An 18,531-nucleotide genomic window follows, 5' to 3' on the forward strand; every position below is an offset into this window, starting at 1 on the left:
GCCCTGCACAGGGGCCCTACATATGGCCTTCGTCGTGATCCTCTTGCTTAGCCTCCTTGCACACCATGCCGTGCATGATCATGCCAAACATGCACGTCTTGCTCTTGCAAACCAGTGTGAGAGAGAGAATCCCCTGTCAAAATGGAGGCCATGTCTCATGCTGAGATCAAGAGAGAAACTGAGAGAGTCCTTTCCCCCTTCCATGGTTCCTCCACCTAAGCTCTGATACCAGTTGAAGGCCGTGGGGAGACTAAATGCTGGATCCTCCTCCTAGAGAACCTTTTATAGGAGGGCCCATGGACCTTTGCCCTAAATGGATCCCCTATCCACACCTTCAGCCCGACTGTTGGCCTAGGTCCCTCACCCCCCTAGGTCATGCCGTTCCCTCTATCCCTTGGCCTGACAGAAGGAGGCGTGGTGCAACATGGAAAAGGAGACTTGCATGGCGAGGTTTCTTCTGAGATGCTGCAATGAGTGCATGGTCCCTTACACACACATAAGTCCAAGGAGAGCTAAAAAAAATGTGTGCCAGTGGGGCCAAATATGGGCACCCTAGCATGCCTAGCAACTTATGTTTCTACAACAAGAGCCAAAATGGCTTCAGCAAGCTTGTCCAAATTGCCTTTTATCTCTCTACATTGTAGGAGGTCTCCATGGCAAGAGCTTCAAGCTCTTGGTTTATTTTGCCAATATTTTGGGCGCCCTTTTTGGTCGGTTAAGTGGACACCCCTACTTTTCCACTCAAGGGGAAGGCATGCAAGGTCTAGAAGGCCTCACAACATAAGATGAAGTCGTACAATGGCAACAGTGGAGACTCTAACCTTGAAAAAGCAAGGTGTATCAAGCAAGAAACTTCATTCAATAGCCATGCAAAGGTGAATGATGGTTGCTCCCATGCAAAGAAAGAAAGGAAGTTCATTCAAGGTCATGCGAAGCTGTTTGAAATGCGATGTCAAGAAAAGTTCAAGGAAGCATCAGCAGCACAAGAAGCTCATACAAAGGGTATGAGCCAACAAATGTTGGTAAAGACAAAAACATCAAGCAATGACTATAAATATGCGAAATCCATGCGAAGAAAGTTACCAATCTATTGATAAGCACAAAAGGAGGGCTTCTATGCCACTCAAGGAATCATGCCAAGTACATATGTTTTGGAATTAGGGTTACAGGAAAACACACACATCTTGGAGAAGAGGAAGGAAGTTGAAGGTACACACCAGAGAGTGTATTACTTAGTGTGCAATGTAAAGATAAGCTAGACCTAGAGTGATGTACATATATACAATGCAAGGGGGTAAAAACCTCCTACTGAGGGAAAAAATGCCCCTACGGTTCTCATGTGTTCACAAACATCACTATCGCATGTATATGATAGCAAATCCCCCTTGGAGGGATGAGGTGAATGAGAGTTGGCACATAGAGTAAAGATAAGTGCCATGCCCTGAGGACATGATCAATCCACAAACGGGAGTAATCCCAAAGCTTTGCCGAAAGCTTTGAACTTCTAATGAGACAATTCCTTTGTGAAAAGATCTACAAGGTTGTCCTATGTTGGCACATAAGCGAAGCTGATCTCTCCTGCTGAGGACCTCTCCTTGACATAGTGGTAATGCACCTCAATGTGCTTTGTGCGAGCATGAAAAACATGGCTCCTCGCCATTGCCAATGCTTTCTGACTGTCAGTGTAGATAGGGTTGGTAGTGTCATGTCCAAAACCCAAATCATCCATAAGGCATCTGAGCCATATATACTCAATCATAACTGTGAAGATTGCCAAGTAATCAGCCTCAAAACTAGAAGTTCCCACAATAGGTTGCTTATTTCTCAACCATGATATATATGAACTACCAAGCATGAAAGAAAAACCACTTGTAGACACTCGCATGTCAAAACAACCAACCCAATATGGGTCTCAATAAGCATGTAACTTTGGCGAAAATGATCCCCCTTGGGCTAAAACATGCACAGATGTAAAGTGCCACTCAAGTAGCAAAAAATCCTCTTGACAACCTACCAATGCTTAGACCTTGGGCAATGCATAAATCTATTGACATGTGAGACTACAAAATGAATGTTCGGCCTTGTGTTTCATAGATAAATGAGGCATCCAATAGTATTTTGGTAAAGAGTGACATCTGCAAGATCACCAGCATCATGAAGACTCAATTTCAAACCTGTTTCCACGGGAGTGGCAATAGGTTTGCAATCCTCAAGTTCAAACTTACATGGCAATGTCTCTATGTAACTTTTATAACACAAGGCAATACCACCATCATACTGCTTAAACTGATACCCAAGTAATGATGCAACGACCCCAAATCTTTCATCTTGAAAGTAGCATTCAAATCAGCTTTAAATTCAACAATATAATCAACAAATCATCCACATAGAGAACCACAACCAGGAGCACATCACCCTCACGCTTTACATACAATGTGCTTTCTGTAGGACTATTACATACAAAATCCTCGTTTTCCCAAATGAGTGTCAGACTTCTCATACCAAGCACGAGGAGATTGCTTCAACCCATACAAAGCTTTGTTATGTTGGCACACTTTATCCTCTTGTACTTTCTTGACAAAACCGTGAGGTTGTGTTACATAAACTTCCTCAAATATGTCACCATTCACGAAAGCAGTAACAATGTTTGATTGATGTATATCCCAACCAAAATGAATTTCCAATGCACATAGAAAAACACACAGTAGTCATATGACAAGTGGGAGGAAAAGTCTCTTTATAATCTCTACCTTTTTGATGTGCATAACCCTTTGCAACAAGTCGAGCCTTATAGCGATCTCTCACCATTCCACTTGCATTTGGACTTGTAAACCCACTTTGTACCAATGGCCTTTTTGGCAGGAGGCAGATCACATAAAAACCATGTGTCATTTTCTATAAGTTCATCATATTCTAATTGCATGGCAGTCATCCAATTTTTTGAATTTTTTGCTTCATCAAAAGACAAAGGTTCCTCAACATCATATAAGCTATACATAGCCAAATCTTAACAATTTGATGCATAAGATGCATGGCAAGAGCCTGAATGAGTGTGACTAGAAAAAGATGCATCCAACTTACCATCACGCAATGTATGCACAGCCATTTTGGCATACCCTAGCCTGCTCATTTTCAGCCCTTTCCTCATCAAGTACATCATGTACATCTACATCAGTAATAGGCTCTTCTGCAACATTTGTAAAAACCCCCATAGGCTGCACATTTACCTCATTGGAATTTACATTTGAACTCTGCCATTGAAAGAGAGGCAACAAATGTCATAAATGTCATGTGAGCTTACATTATTGTCTCTAGTACATGAAAACAAGGGTAGATAAGAATATTGTGACAAACACAACATATCGTGAAACCAAGATACACTTTGTTTTCAAATGATACAACATGTAACCTTTTCTTTCAACACTATAACCAACAAAAATACATTTGAAAGCCTTATCATCCAATTTTCTGTGTTGTGTTTGTGGCACCAAAGCAAATGCCAAACAACCAAAAACATGCATGTGCTCAATAGAAGGCTTTCTATCATGCCATGCTTCATATGGAGTCATAGACTCCAAAGCTTTTGTAGGACACCTGTTAAGTACACAAGTGGCACACATGATTGCCTCAGGCCAGAAGAAATGCAATAAAGCTTGAATTTTGACCATGCATCGTGTCCTCTCAACAACACCATTTTGTTGAGGCGTATACTCGAGGATTTCACTAAGGTAAAACACCTTGTATCACGTTCAAACATGGGGACATTATAAAAATCCTATGTAATTGTTTCTGGCAAGTTAACCCTACCATTATGTGGATCCTATCTATAATAAAAATACCCTTCCTATTTATATATATATATATAATAATTTATTTATTTGAGTCTCAATTATGAAGGTCCTAATAAAATAATATATTTCCTAACTACAACAAATATGAAACTAAATTTTTTTAATATACACTCTTATGACTTGAAAGGTGGGAATTTGTTAAAGAAAAAGATCTTAGCTTTATTGCGCACGTCATTCTCTCTCTCTCTCTCTCTCTCTCTCTCTCTCTCAAATCTTTTCCCTTTGCACTTTACCCTAAAGTCCAATGCGTATTTGCAAATTGGGGAAACTTACAGCTCAATCACCACCTCTCTCTCTCTCTCTCTCTAGGGTTGTTTTGTTGATGATATGAAGCACTTGTGTCATCATTTGATATTCACTTACACAATGATAAAAGAGGAAGCAATAATGGAAGACAATCGATGTGTATGTTTGCAATGAGTATGGGATTATGCTTCAAAGTCTGAAAACATTTTTGTAGGAGAGACTAAGGAACGAGACCTTGCTAGAAGAAGTGTAGATATACAAAATTGAAAATGGCCATAATTGAGGGCTAGAGAAGTGCCTTGTGTAAGTAAACTAATTTCGAAACACCATTTTAGTGGATTTTTTGAGCCCATGACATAAACTTAAGGATGGTTTGAACATCACCTCTCATGACCTAATATCATGCTATATAGAATCAATATATATAGCAAAAGTTTTGGGTAGTGGCTATTTTGATCAGTTTTATATTGTATCTAGCATCTATCCATACTATTTGCTATAAAAAATACCTAAATAACAATTTTCTACATCATGTTTATTCAAGCACTAAAGTATATAATCGATTCTATAAAACTACTGTTTTTTAAGTCAATAATTTAAAGTTGAAGATGACCTTAGAAGACCATTTATTGTGTTTAGATTAAATGAACAAACAATCAGAAAGGATAAAGCTTTGAATTCTATCCCTTTCTCTCTCTTTCTCATGGTGATGTATGATACAAAATGAAATCCATTTGATTAATGTAATCCATGTAGAAACTAAACATGACAATATACATCCATTTGAGTAGCAATAAGTAAGTGGAACAATTACTCCTGACATTTGCATATTCAGTTGTGTCTTACAGTAGCAAAAAATGTTTTTCTATAGAAATGCTAAAGAGTTGACTTTTTATAAGGTAATTCTATGTCCTCATAGAAACCAATAGCTTATCATAGCTATCATCATTACGCCATAAAGTAATCTTTGTGGAAACCATTGTCTATCTCCAATAGAAACTCAAATACTTGCCTCTGATATGATCCTACTTTATAATATATATATATATATATATATATATATATATATATATAAATATATATATATATAATATATATTAATGTGTTGCATTATAAGATCTATTCTGTTGAAAGAAAGAAAAATCACCTAATTTGATTTATGAAGTCATTAAACACTTTGCAATCATTACTATCCAATCTATATTTGTCTAAAGAAAGATCATAGGTAAGATTTACCAAGGCTATGATACTTTCATTGTCAACCATGTGTAGATCTGTTGAATCATAAGAAAACATTCTGGTTCCCTTCACCTTTGTATACCAACCAGGTTGGACTTGCAATCCTTTAGGTCTACTCATTAAATTAAACCCCATTTTGTATTCCACTAGTCGACCACCATGTTTTCTTTGCATTCTTTGGACTCTACCAAGATACCAACATCCAAGTATGCTATTCTTAGGCCTTGTAGCCGAGATAGATTTTGGTCGTTTCTTAGACGGCTCAAATTGAACATCATTGGTGAAATATACTACACAATCTCATCCTATGCCGAATAGATTTTTGTTTGTTTCCGGTTATTTCTTTGTGTCTTTGCTCAAGTACACTCCTTGCCGCACACTTATAAGCCTATCCTTTGATAATGTTGGATTTCCATTCAATTGACTGACTAAGGTTGACTTGTACATTTCTTTTGCATCCACCTCAACCACATGTATTGTACTTTTGGATTCTGATTCCTCATTCAAGATGGAATCCAGTTCATGGTGACAAAGCTCACTTGCTGCAATTTCTTCATCTTGCTCTTCATCATCACTTCACTCTCTCGCTAGCTGCAATACGAGTCATTATTTTCCTTCTTGACATTACAATTATCTTCAAAAATTGTCTTGTCAAGGTCAACTCATGAGCCATCATTTTGAAGCCATGGAGAAATCCACCACCTTTTGTGAGAAGGATTTGAAAGACTTGCATAAGTCTTGGGCAAGCTTCAAGCCTTCTTTCAAGGAAGTGGTAATATTCTAATCATCATCTATTTCATTGCAATCCTTCAAATTTGCCATTGGCACACCATTTTGCTTATTCAATTCTGTCCATATGCATTCTTGTTTGTTATGAGCCCAAGAAAAGACCACGCCTGTATCACCACACTTAAGCCTAGCAAGTTTGTTTAGATTACCTATGCAATGCAAGACGTTAGATAGAACAAAGACCCTTTCCATTCCAGTCATTCCCCCTACCTTGCTGAAAAATATATCAGCTGCATCTAAACCCGTAAGATGTAATGGGCATTCCAACACTGGAAAGTAGTGACAAAACATTTTTGCAAGTAAAAGCATAAAATGACATGAGATTTGCACATGCAACAAGGATTCTCTACTAGTAAAGTGGATTTTTAATTTATACATTGGATGATTATATATCCAAAGTTTCCAAGGCTTGAAGAAGAATGCAACTTTAGCGGCCAAAACTATTCGTCTTCTTAACCCAAGGTGTGGTGATAAGAATATATCGACATAGTCAGCCACGATTTGTAAATATACCTCTATTCCATGAGCACTTTGTTTGGTTCTTTTGATACAAGGACCACCCTCATGCAGCTCTCTAAGACACGATTGGAATTTTCTACTTGCAAGCCTTTGTGCTGCACCCCAATTTTATCTACCTTCTCGTGATAGATCACTATCTCTTAAATGATGCCTATCAAAAGGATCCGAGCTATACCAATGCAATATGATGCAAGGTGATCCAGACATCACCAATAGCTAAGGAACGTCTAGCATTATCAAGAGCTTTCACAAGCTTCTTTCCATTATGAATAAAGTCTTGATCATGAAGCCCATAAACGTCTTGATTGATTTTTTGGCTTGATATATTACAGCCACACCAATCTATTTTGAAGCGAATACCATGTGTACCTGTGTAGTCCCCAATCGTCAATTTGAACCTATGACTATCGCCATCTGAGGCATGGCCAATTATTGGACCTATTTTGTCTGTAATGTAAGTTTTACAAAATCTTTCTACTTCTATCCATTAATTCCTTACAAGGATAGCATCAAACTTGTTGCATGTAGAGTGCACAACCAATGCAAGCCGTGAAATCTTTTCATGAAGGGGATTGGCTAAGAGAACTCGCCCATAGTGACCAATATCATTTGTTTGGAAGGAATTGATTATATTTTCAAATCCATCTACTGCTTCATGAACGGTGATGACATTTAAGGAAACGCATTGGTGATTATCACCTTTTGGGCCACAAAATCTAGCAAGGGTATCATTCTTTGCATTCCATTTTCACAAAGATATCAAGTATACATAAGGCTAACCCTCTGATTGTAACTACATACAAATTATTCAAAAAATTCCATGTATGCTATTCATACCTGATGCGACGATTAATAACAGCCTCATCTTCAACAATACCGAATGGTACTCATGAGGTAATCCCATGCTTTATCTTATCCTTTTCACATATTTTTGCTATATGTTCAAAAATATATTCATGCACGTCAGACAAGAACTCTATGGCCTTATTTCCTTCATGCTTTGTAGTGCTCATAGAAGGGCCACCTAGATTTTGGCCTAGAAGTTCATGTAGCCTTGGCCCTCCTCATATTTTTACCGTTTCAAAGATAACTTTTGAATTTTTTTAAAAATCTCTTTCCTTGTTTTTTTTGTACAAGATTTTGAGAAATATCTTGCAAAAAATCCCACAGTGCTAGTTCTCCTCCAAACTTTCCAAGCCTATGTGTCTCAATAACATTATTACAAAATCGGCAAATATCTTTCCTTTGCAAACTTTTAGCAGCACTGTTTCCTTAGCTCTTTCTTCTTAGATATGTGCTCCTTTTTCACTTCTTGCTTAGTGAGATAGTCTAGGCGTATTGGAGTCTTGGTTACTATGTTTCCTCTTTTAATTGAGGAAGATTGTTCTCTAAAAGCTCGTAAACGAAAGTCATTACACTTTGGAATATCCTTGCAAAAATGACACATAAAACCTGGAAATGGTTGTCCATACTTTGATAATCTTTCACATTTTTCATGTCAAAAGCAACCATTAACTGTAAACTCTTGAGAACCATGAATGATTCTAGTGTGAGTTTGAGGCTCACAACACCATTCTCTACCATTTTGTTGATCATGAATCAGTGACTTGACATGCACCACCTTAGCCCCCATAGTTATTGTGTCATTCTAAAATCCCCATCATAATATGGTTAAAGGATCACTCAAAAGGATGACATAGCTTGAGCATACTTACAATTATGACTTGGAAAAGAACTCTCCTCATTTGTATCAATAGATGTTGAGACCAAGTAGGAACTCGATGATTTCTGCTTTGCATCTTTTCTACTAGCTTTTTTTTGCCAGCCTTGAAGCCCTGTAAGAGCACGCAATATAGGACCAGTTTCTTTTTGAATGGCCATTGTATGTGTCTTTGATAGTGTATGATCCATCATTATAGTATGTAGATCTGAATGAGGAGGAAATAGTGGCAGCCAAGTGTTATCATAAGTGCATTGTATTCTTACAACCTTCTTATCTTTGCTCCCATAAGGTGTCCCTTCAACAAGCTCAAAAGATACACCTACATAATATGTTATATATTTGAAAAATAGGTTACCAAGAGACAAATTTAAATGTCCCAGTAAATAACAATATATGGTAAACAAAAAAATTACCATTCTCCTTATTATTGAAGGATTTCATCACTTCTAATGCATGAAAAATGTGGCTAGCATCATCCTCCTTTGTTGCTTCTTCTTTACTTGCTACCTTGCTTATACCCCTCTTCGAATGATACATTTTCTCATTTCGCTTGCTAAATATATGTGTTTGTAAGAAGTTAGCCAAGCATGTGTAAGTTGCAAGCTTCCCATCCGAGGAGCCTGTACCATAAGCTTCTCCACATTCATTGCACCATACTTGTATGATTGATTTTCCATTGAGCTCCTCGATTTTTAGCTCAAAGTTTTCATCCCTTGCGACTGTCATATTTTTTAGTAGGAATAGTCGCCCTCTCAACTTGGCTACATTAGAGCCTGTAGGAGACAACGATGAAGATGATGACAACAAAGACGAGAGGCTATGGTTGAATATGAAAACGCTAGTGATGTAGATGGCTAGGACCTGCAACCATGAAGAGGCTAGGGGCTAAAATCTTATGACGATCCTAGGCTGAAATCACTGTTTGGGCTGAAAATGCCGATGCTACAGGGCTGAAAATGCTAAGGTGTTGGCCCGTGAACACTGAGGCTGTAGCTCCGTCTATTTCTACTGCCTCTTTTGCTTCTCCTAGTGCCCAAGGGCTCCCTTTATAGATGCCAAGTGTTGGGTTGAGCAGGGTCAAATCAGTCCCCACGATCAAAAATTTGAGAAGTCACTTGTGTTGTTGCCTGCGTTTTTTAGGAGGAATAGTTCCCCTCACAACTTGGCTACATTAAAGCCTGTAGGAGACCACTTCCCTCACCCTCAAATTTTTTAAGTGATAGACACCTATTTGTGTTATCAATTCCAGCAGCTAAAAACTAGTCAATTTAGTCAAGCAACCCTTTACATCTACTAGCGACCCCCTTTCACGACATACAGTCGTGAAGAAGTGCTTGAATTCAGCCCAAACAGTTTTGGCTTGTTTTTAGTCCATATAATCTCTTCAATTCAGTCTCTTCCTTGGCTTCAAAGGTGACTCCACATTGCTAGCGATTCATCCCATTGTCATTTGCATCGTTGGTCTACAAAAGAGGCAAAAGTTTCCTATATTTGCTGCATTTTTGTGTGGACAGTTTTTAACCAAGTTAATCTTCTCATCTAGGCCATTATTGGCCTCCTAACAAATATCCATTGGTGATCATATGCAAACCACATTGGCCATATCAAATCAACTCTAAAGGTGTGTCCTTTCAGGCGGTATCATCTCCTATCTCAGTGATTGTTGTATTATGCATGATGTACATTCTATTTATGCAATGCAAAAGCAAATACGAATGTGGTAATAGATTGGAGGGCCCTTGAGAGTGTTTGGGACCCCATTGGTGTGTCGGTCCCCCCCCCCCCCCCCCCCTCTCCTTCTCTCTCTATCTCTCTCTCCCCCCACATTCTCTACATTCATTTTGAGAATCAATAATTCATTAACACAAAAGAATTCACCATCCACCACATAAAGGCATATGTGTTGGTTTCTTAGCTCCACATAAAACCAACTTTGAAAAAAAAGCCTTGAACTTGATTCAACCATGCAATAAACCTCAGATGAATAGAGCATCATAGATGGAACAACTAAAGGTCATATTGAAACCAAGCTACTTTTCAAATCTAAAATTACTTTCTAGATTGTGCTGCTTTCCGATTTCTTACATTTGACAAGTATTGTTTTCTTGTTTAAGATTGTAGATCTACTGTTTCTTGCAAGAACCCCTATTATAGGAAGGAACTAAAAAAGGCAAAAGTCTTTCCCCAATAAACAGCCTCCATAAGCTTCCTCAATATTCAAAGCTAAATCAGCCCATCGAGTTGCCACATCCTCATCAGAAGCTCAATTCTCACATGCAAGAATTTACTCTCTCAAGTCCGTAGTAGGGTATAAAAGCTCTTGAAGGTAGATTGTATGTCTTAAAAATAGATCCTAGAGTAAGGCTCAAAATAAGGACCTACAAATATGATCCTACTCATGACGACCCCTTTGTTATGGAAAACATTATACCTCAGAACCTATTGACGCTGCATTTTTTGCAACTATTTGTTATTGGCCTCAACTTGTAGAGAAAGATTTCAGCTTTGCAAAAGAGGTTCTCTCTCTCTCTCTCTCTCTCTCTCTCTCTCTCTCTCTCTCTCTCTCTCTCTCTCTCTCTCTCTCTCTCTCTCTCTCTCTCTCTCATAACAGGTCTTGAGTTCAACTCCTCGTCAGCTAGAATTTTAAGGTCTCTTGGGATAGTTTCCTACGACGTTAAAACTCTCTTATTTCTTCTCTTCTTCTTCTTCTCTCTCTCTCTCTCTCTCTCTCTCACACACACACACATTGTAGTACTTTTATCTCTCTATATATTACCTAGAATCACTATTCTCTAAATCACACCTGGGTAGTTTTTACACACATTGCCCTGCTCTAATAAAAACACCACATATTACTTTCTTCTTTTTTCCAATTAAGCTATAGTTAAAATATTTTAGAAGATTTCCCACTTTCTAGGCTAAATTAGACTAGTCTCGACCATGGGATGTTACCCCTAGATGGTTATAATTACACCGTGAGCAGTTAAGTTGGCTGTGATAAACGATGCTTAAACTCGCACTCTATAGCTATGCCACACCCATTGTCTCTTCCCTGCCATGCCAATGGCGCATAGATTACTCTGTTCTACTAAACCGGGCCTCGTCAAGAGGCAGCTGCTTTTGTTTCCCTAGTTGAATAGCACCCGGCATACTCAATGCTGGGAATGCTGATGGGTATTGCCTGCTACACGCCATGAGTACTCGGGATCAACCTTCTTCTATTTAAAGAGGTGAGGGTGCATTCCACCTCTTAGTTAGCCTTGTGTGTGTTTTATTTGCATAAAGAGAGGATTGTGTGTATTTGTTCTCTACTGTGTCCTTATGGAGCTGGCTACGCAACCTACACATGTTGGTTATTGTATATTCTCTTGATATTAAGGCTATCTCTCCTTGGTATGTATAGGTCTAAAGGTGATGTAAGAACCTTTGCTTACATGCATGTGTACCATGTGACTTAGCTTGGTTAAGGCCCACTGTGTGGGTGGCTAGGTTAGACTGCATGTGACAATTGAAAAAACTTGGTGTGGCAGAATATGTTTTAAGGATCTTGTTACTGGTTTTGTTTATATTTGTGGTTTTGTGAGTTTTGCTTAAATTGTTTGCTACATAAAAAACAGAGCACCTAAGATAGTGAGAATAAGGGAAGTTGGTTGATTGGTTTACTTTACAACAATCCTCACAAAGGAGGATATTGTCTCGCTTATTGTGCATAAGTTAGGAGCATCATATTTTGGTGAGGTGACTTACCGTGGACGCTTACTATTCATATTTTTTCTTGTTTACCTCTTTGAAGTAGGTATAGACTTTTAAAATGTTCTAGAAACTTTGGTTTTTTTCATATTTAATGAGAAGTTTTTTTTTTGTTTTTCTCCCTTAACAATCTCATTAGGGCTATCATCCTTGTCGGATTCTTCTACAAGGGTTATGGCTTTTCTATCGTTCACTTATTCTGACTGAATATCAAGGATATGTTGAGGTGTAAGCATCATAAAAACTACAAAAGAATGTTGTCGAATTGAGAATGATAATATTGATCTAACTATCAAAGCTTAAAATTGGTTAATTTTTGGTGGGTTTAGCAATACTTCTTCCCTCTTAGCCCTAAAAAACTAGAAGGAATGTTTTTCCGGACACAATTGGTACCTTGGATGCTAAATCTTGATGGCATTGCTTTGGCTATCTTTGCTCTTAGGAAAACTAAACTTTTCCGTAATGTTTTATTGGTCTTAAGTCATAAAAAGTTGGATTGGACACTCTCTGCACAGGATATTGAAGGTTCCTATCTTTTATGCCGATGTGGGCATTAAGACACTTGGATCAAAAGGGGTGGTGGCCTTCCGGTCTGTTGGAGCTATATATGGCTCACTCTACTCAACATGGTCTCACCTATATATTTATATCTTGTTCTCAATTTTTCCTTGTGTCCATATTATAAATCTTCTTGGTACCTGTCTTTCCATAGAGGCTGCTCGTACCATGTCTCCAATCTTGAACCGCTCCCGTTGCACGTAACCATGGTCTGCCCAGTATAATAGGATATGCTCCCAACCCCGCTGGCATCACATGAAAATCAACCACCGCCTTTGCATCATACGCCTCCACTTCTAAGATCTTTACAACACCCAAACATTTTACTTTTTGATGGTTTGCTAATCTGATCCGCAAGCCTCACACCCCAGTCACTGTAAGACCCATCTTCTCAACGCATAAGTGTGTTATGACGCATATTTCGGCTCCACCATCCACATAAGCTTGTCCCAGATTTTTTCTTTTATGCCACACATCTACTATTGGGAAAATGTCTGGGAGCTCATCCATTGCCAACACCTTCACTGAACCTCTCTCTATATCTCTCTCCATTGGGTTAACCATCCTCTTCCACTGTCACTTTATCTTAGGCACCATCTCTATAAGCTGCCCAAAAGTAACATCTGCCTTCCTGCCTGTCAGGTCCTCCTTCAAGTCATAGCTTGATTGCCCATCCCCTAGTGGAAAATCTAAGACATGAAACTTGCGACGAGCCCTCCTTTTACTCTTGACCTTGACATCCTCGCCTTCATGACTCTTTCCCTTCTTCTTACCAGGACCTGGGGCACTTCTTCCTTCCTTGTCCTCTGTGGTCCTCTTCCCAATAGGCATCACTAATGTATACTCTAGCTTTGATGCCTTCTCCAAGGTGACTACACTAATCACTTTTGTCTTTCCCTTTTCCTCTTGAGTTAATCCATTGGTTCCTTCATCTCCCTTAATTTCAATGCCGTAATCATCCAATCTAGTTAGCACCTGTCTTGGCAATGGATACATGTCTCCCCCCATGCTTGGTGGCTTATCACATTGCGGGCTGATGTGGCCCAACTCTCCACAATTATAACATGTGGGCGTCTCCCTCCAAAACCTACCATTACGTTGTCCAACACCATTCCTAGGCCTTTCTTCACCTCCTGGCTGATTTGCAAATCTCCCTCTTGGCCTCGATTATTTCCCACTTGCCCTAGCATGTTTAGGCTGAGATTATTCATCAAATCTACCACTTGCCTCATGTCTTGCTTCAGCCCATCATCTTGCACTGCTATAGTGACCACTGCTGGCATAATCTGAGGAGTAACAGAAACCACTGGTTCATGATGAACCCCTGGCATACGACCTTGTGAAGAATCTATAGGCTGAAATCCAGACCTCATGGGCAAAGACTCTACCCCTAACTGGCTCGTTTTCCTTAGCTTCCACTCTTTGTTCCTTGCTACCTCTAGTGCATCTGCATATGTCCTAGGCTTCTTTAGCTCCACTCTCCAATGTATATTCTCCCCAAGACCAGCCAAGAACCTGTCGTTCTTCATCATGTCAAGTGGGGGTACTTGTGGTGCTAAGGCCTTGCACATCCTCTCCCATGCCAATGAGAACTTACGTATGTATTCATCTACTGGCTCACCTTCCTTTTGCAATAAAGCCTGTACTTCTTGCCACACTTTGTCAGGATCTTTTGTCTTCACAAACTCCACTTCCAATCCATGCCTTAGATCGTCCCAACTCAATCTTACAGGTGGATCAGCCACACGCAACTCCTCTTAAAATGCTTTGGACCAAACTCGTGCATCACTCTTCAAACAAATTTGGAGAAGGCGTAACATCTCCGCCGGGTCATGAATTTGGTTGCTAATGCAGGCAACCTCCATCTTTTCCAGAAAGTCTTCCACATCTTCATCACTTCTTCCATGAAACTCCGGATAAGAGAAATCCATGGCTACCCAAGTTACGAGGCTACCCCAGAAACTTCAATGGAGCTCAACTTTAGATAAGGACAAACACATGCACATCAAATGAGTTTTCATAGTTAATCATCGGAATTACAATAGGCAAAGGACATTCCAGGATCTCTCTTAATCATCTTGGCCCGAACATAAAGACTATGTGCTGCTGGAAAAAAATATTCTTAGACACATGAACATTTATCTGGATTCTCTGAGTTAAATGAAAAGGAGTGAATTGAGGGCCATTTTGATCATCCATTAAAGTCAACCATGTAGCTCCCAAGAAAGCACACCTGTCTTATCCTCTGATTCTGCCAAAATTTCAGCAACATAAATGGCTTAAAAGACCAAAAAAACATTCATCATAACTTAGAAAAATTTTGACAGATTTTCCCCAGAAGTAGAGCAGTAGGAACCCAAAATATAGACTGTATATGTATGCATAAACTGCCAACAATAGAGCCCGAGCATCAAGTAGGAATCACTAGTACATAGCCTATGGTGAGGTCATGAAAAGGGTGCTCCAGCTACCTGTATCACCGAAAGGATCTCCACATTTGAGAATCCCCCAGCTCAATAAAACCTCACGCTATCGACCCTCACACGAAGGCTTATGCAAATCGCGTATAGTCAAGTCTCAGAAATGACTATCTTTCGGACCAAGTCTCAGAAATGGTTGGGACTGCCAAATAAAACCAAATATGGCTCCACAAAGGCGTACAATGGCAATTTCCACAAGTAACGTACAATACCAGCAGACAATGCGCTCAAACAGGCGCCCAATGATGCATATCCACAACAACTGGAAGTGACACCACTGCTAGTATGCCACTGTACTCCAACTACCTGTACCTGTGTGAATCACCTGTACCTGTACCTGTCCCTGTAACCTATAACATGTAGTCTGCAACCTGTAATACCGAATCTCGAAGCTTGAAGCTCGAAGCAGAAGGTACTCGAAGAAGATCCTCCGTGGGGGCGCCAAAAGAATGTGAGTGGGATGGAAACACACAGAACGCCTCTATAATGACCCGACACACACTCTTTGGAAGATACACACACACACACACACACACACACACACACCATGGGGCACCACTCGGCTTACACAATCCACCTGGCCGAGGCAGGGAACACACTGATGGAGTGAGAGGAGAGAGACTATCCACTTGCCCACTCCACACAGACACACACACACACACACCCCAAAACCTCAACTCAAAAGAGGAGAATTTATGATTTTTAGATACAATAGAGCTTGGGCCAACACCAATGGGGCAAATAGCTCACACAATATGGGTAAAATATGCTAGATACAATCACAAATTAGAGCAGAAGCTTCGCTCACAGGAGAAACTTACACAGACAAAACAGAAAAAAAAGAGTGAGTAATTTTGAAAAATGGACAGCGCCGTCGCGTCCGGAACGGCCCAAAACCCCAGTCTACAATGTCAATGTGCTCAAATCCGACCTCGGATGAGCAGTTTACTGCCAAAACAGGCTCCAAAAACCCCAAAAACACAATTGCGGCTGTTCCTCCTCCTCTCTCTCTCGTTTTTTCTGGTCTTCTCTCTATTTTTTCAGTTCCCACACTTAGATTTATTAGTTGGGTACCTTTGGCCTTTTAGATGACCTCAAACGGACCCCGAACAGGCCAAAAACTGACCTCGTAGTGCATAGTTGTCACATTTTTGCATCATCCGCACACTTGGCACTCAACTTTTTCCAATAATGCATCCCGCCACCACGTGAAGTGGACCCAAAAGATGGTCCTCATGATGAACTTTTTGCACAATTATCAGAAGAAAACATCCACGTTGTGCCCGTACTTCTCCACGTGCAAGTATTGACCCCATTCGACCTCCTGATGCCACTAGATGCCATCTGACGCACCTGCTTACGTTATGTCGTCGGCCCGGTGATAGCTTCCTCGAGAATTTTTATACGCACTATCAACTCCTCATTATTGTAGAAAAAACACACTGGTATTGGTAACTATGAAAATCGATGCACTATGTACACATTGTCGTACCTGTACACATGTGGGCCCCACATAACCACCTGGCTCTAGAAAATGGGCAATCCTTTATTTGATGCACCATGCATGGGTATGTACATATGTGCAATCATTTTCTTTCTGAAAACTCCTGACATCGTGAGCTTGCTGCAGCTATATTCCTTCGATGGATCCCTAGGATACTAGCCATTCTGGATTGGTTTACTGATTGTGAGTTTGTACTATTGTTCAGAATCATTGCCAAAGAGCTTCTGTTTACAAAAATTTCACTTGCTGAATGAGGGACCTTGATTTGAGTCAAAGTGTTACGCACACCTGATACAATAGTGCCTTCGACTTTGTGTGAAATTTGATGGTTGTAGCAAGGAAAATGTTTGGTGGTCCAGGAGTTACCGGAATATTTCCTTCTGCTGATTCTTTGCAATCCCTGCTGTTGGCTTGCGCCAACATTGAGCCACCACTGGACAAACATTCTTTATTGACCTGGCTTCCAGTAATCCTAGAGGAGACGTAGGATGTATTTCCTTGCTTCTTTGTGCACGTTTCTTTGCAGCCCAACAATCACGAAGAAAAGCCTGATTACCGTACATGCAGATGGAATACTAGTGCTAATGGAATTGATGTGCATCTGCTAAACATTGCTTGGGCCACCTTGTATCTCGTCAAAAGAGAGGAACTGTGCATCACCTTCCATCTCGTCGATAGAGAGGAGCTGTGCATCACCTTCTACCTCGTTGAAAGAGAGGTCCTAAGGATCACCTTCTATCTCACCGAAAGAAAGGTCCTGAGCATCACCAAGCCAGTAATCTCCTGCGCTACTATCCATTTGCAAATAGAGAGAGAGAGAGAGAGAGAGAGAGAGAGAGAGAGAGAGAGAGAGAGAGAGAGAGAGAGAGAGAGAGAGAGAGAGAGAGAGAGAGAGAGAGAGCTCTCGAACACAGCAGCTCGGTGCTTATGGAGGCGGCAAGGAAGGCAAGAAGGTTCAAAACTGAGAGAGACACACAGGGAGAGGGAAGTGTGAGGGAGGGAGGGAGAGAGAGAGATAGGTGCTGGAGTAAAAGCTCCCAACCGTAACCCCACCCCCGGCCCCGCCGTCACCCCCCCACCTCTTCTTAGGATTGCATGCTTCTAAAGTTAAAAAAACATCCACTTAAAAAAGAAGTTTATTTGCCCTCCCCAATTCCAAAAATGCCCATGGTTTTTACACACAAGAATCACCAAGAATATGTTGTGTTAAGGACACTACTTTTTGTACCACCAAACCATGCTTTGACCCGCAAAGGAGCCATTATGGTTGAACACTGTCCAAGTGACCAGATGATTGCAGACATTCTAACCAAAGGCCTCAACAAGTCACGTTTCATCCTCTTGCGCTCGGAGCTTGGAGTTGCTTCGGCCTCACTCTTTCTAGATTAGCTTCTTTGTTATCCTAATAGCTTTGTACATATGACATTGTAGTCCTATAGATACCATGGACTATGCACACTCCACATATTTACATTGTGATCTTTGAGTCACTTGTATATTTGTACACAGATGCACAATTCACTTTCACATCATCATCACTTGCTCATATTTTCACATTGTATAGGGGATTGGGTTTTTCCCTTGAACTCCGCAAGGTTTTTTCATCCAAAGCTAGAGACCTTTGTTTTAGTGGGGGTGTTGGAGCTATATATGGCTCACTCTACTCAACTTGAGCTCACTCACCTATATATTTGTATCTTGTCCTCAATATGAATCAGTCTTTGGGACCGTACATGGTGTGTCTCTTGTCTCGTCTCTCTCTCTCTCTACATCTCAACACGATCAAAATGACATGTATAATAATATCTACTAAGGTCTATTAAATAAATGGGGCAATATAGAAACCAAATGTATAACTATCTCCTTAAAAAA

The sequence above is a fragment of the Adiantum capillus-veneris genome, chromosome 14 (genome assembly GCF_014529385.1).
Source record: "Adiantum capillus-veneris isolate H3 chromosome 14, ASM1452938v2, whole genome shotgun sequence".
Lineage (NCBI taxonomy): Eukaryota > Viridiplantae > Streptophyta > Polypodiopsida > Polypodiales > Pteridaceae > Adiantum > Adiantum capillus-veneris.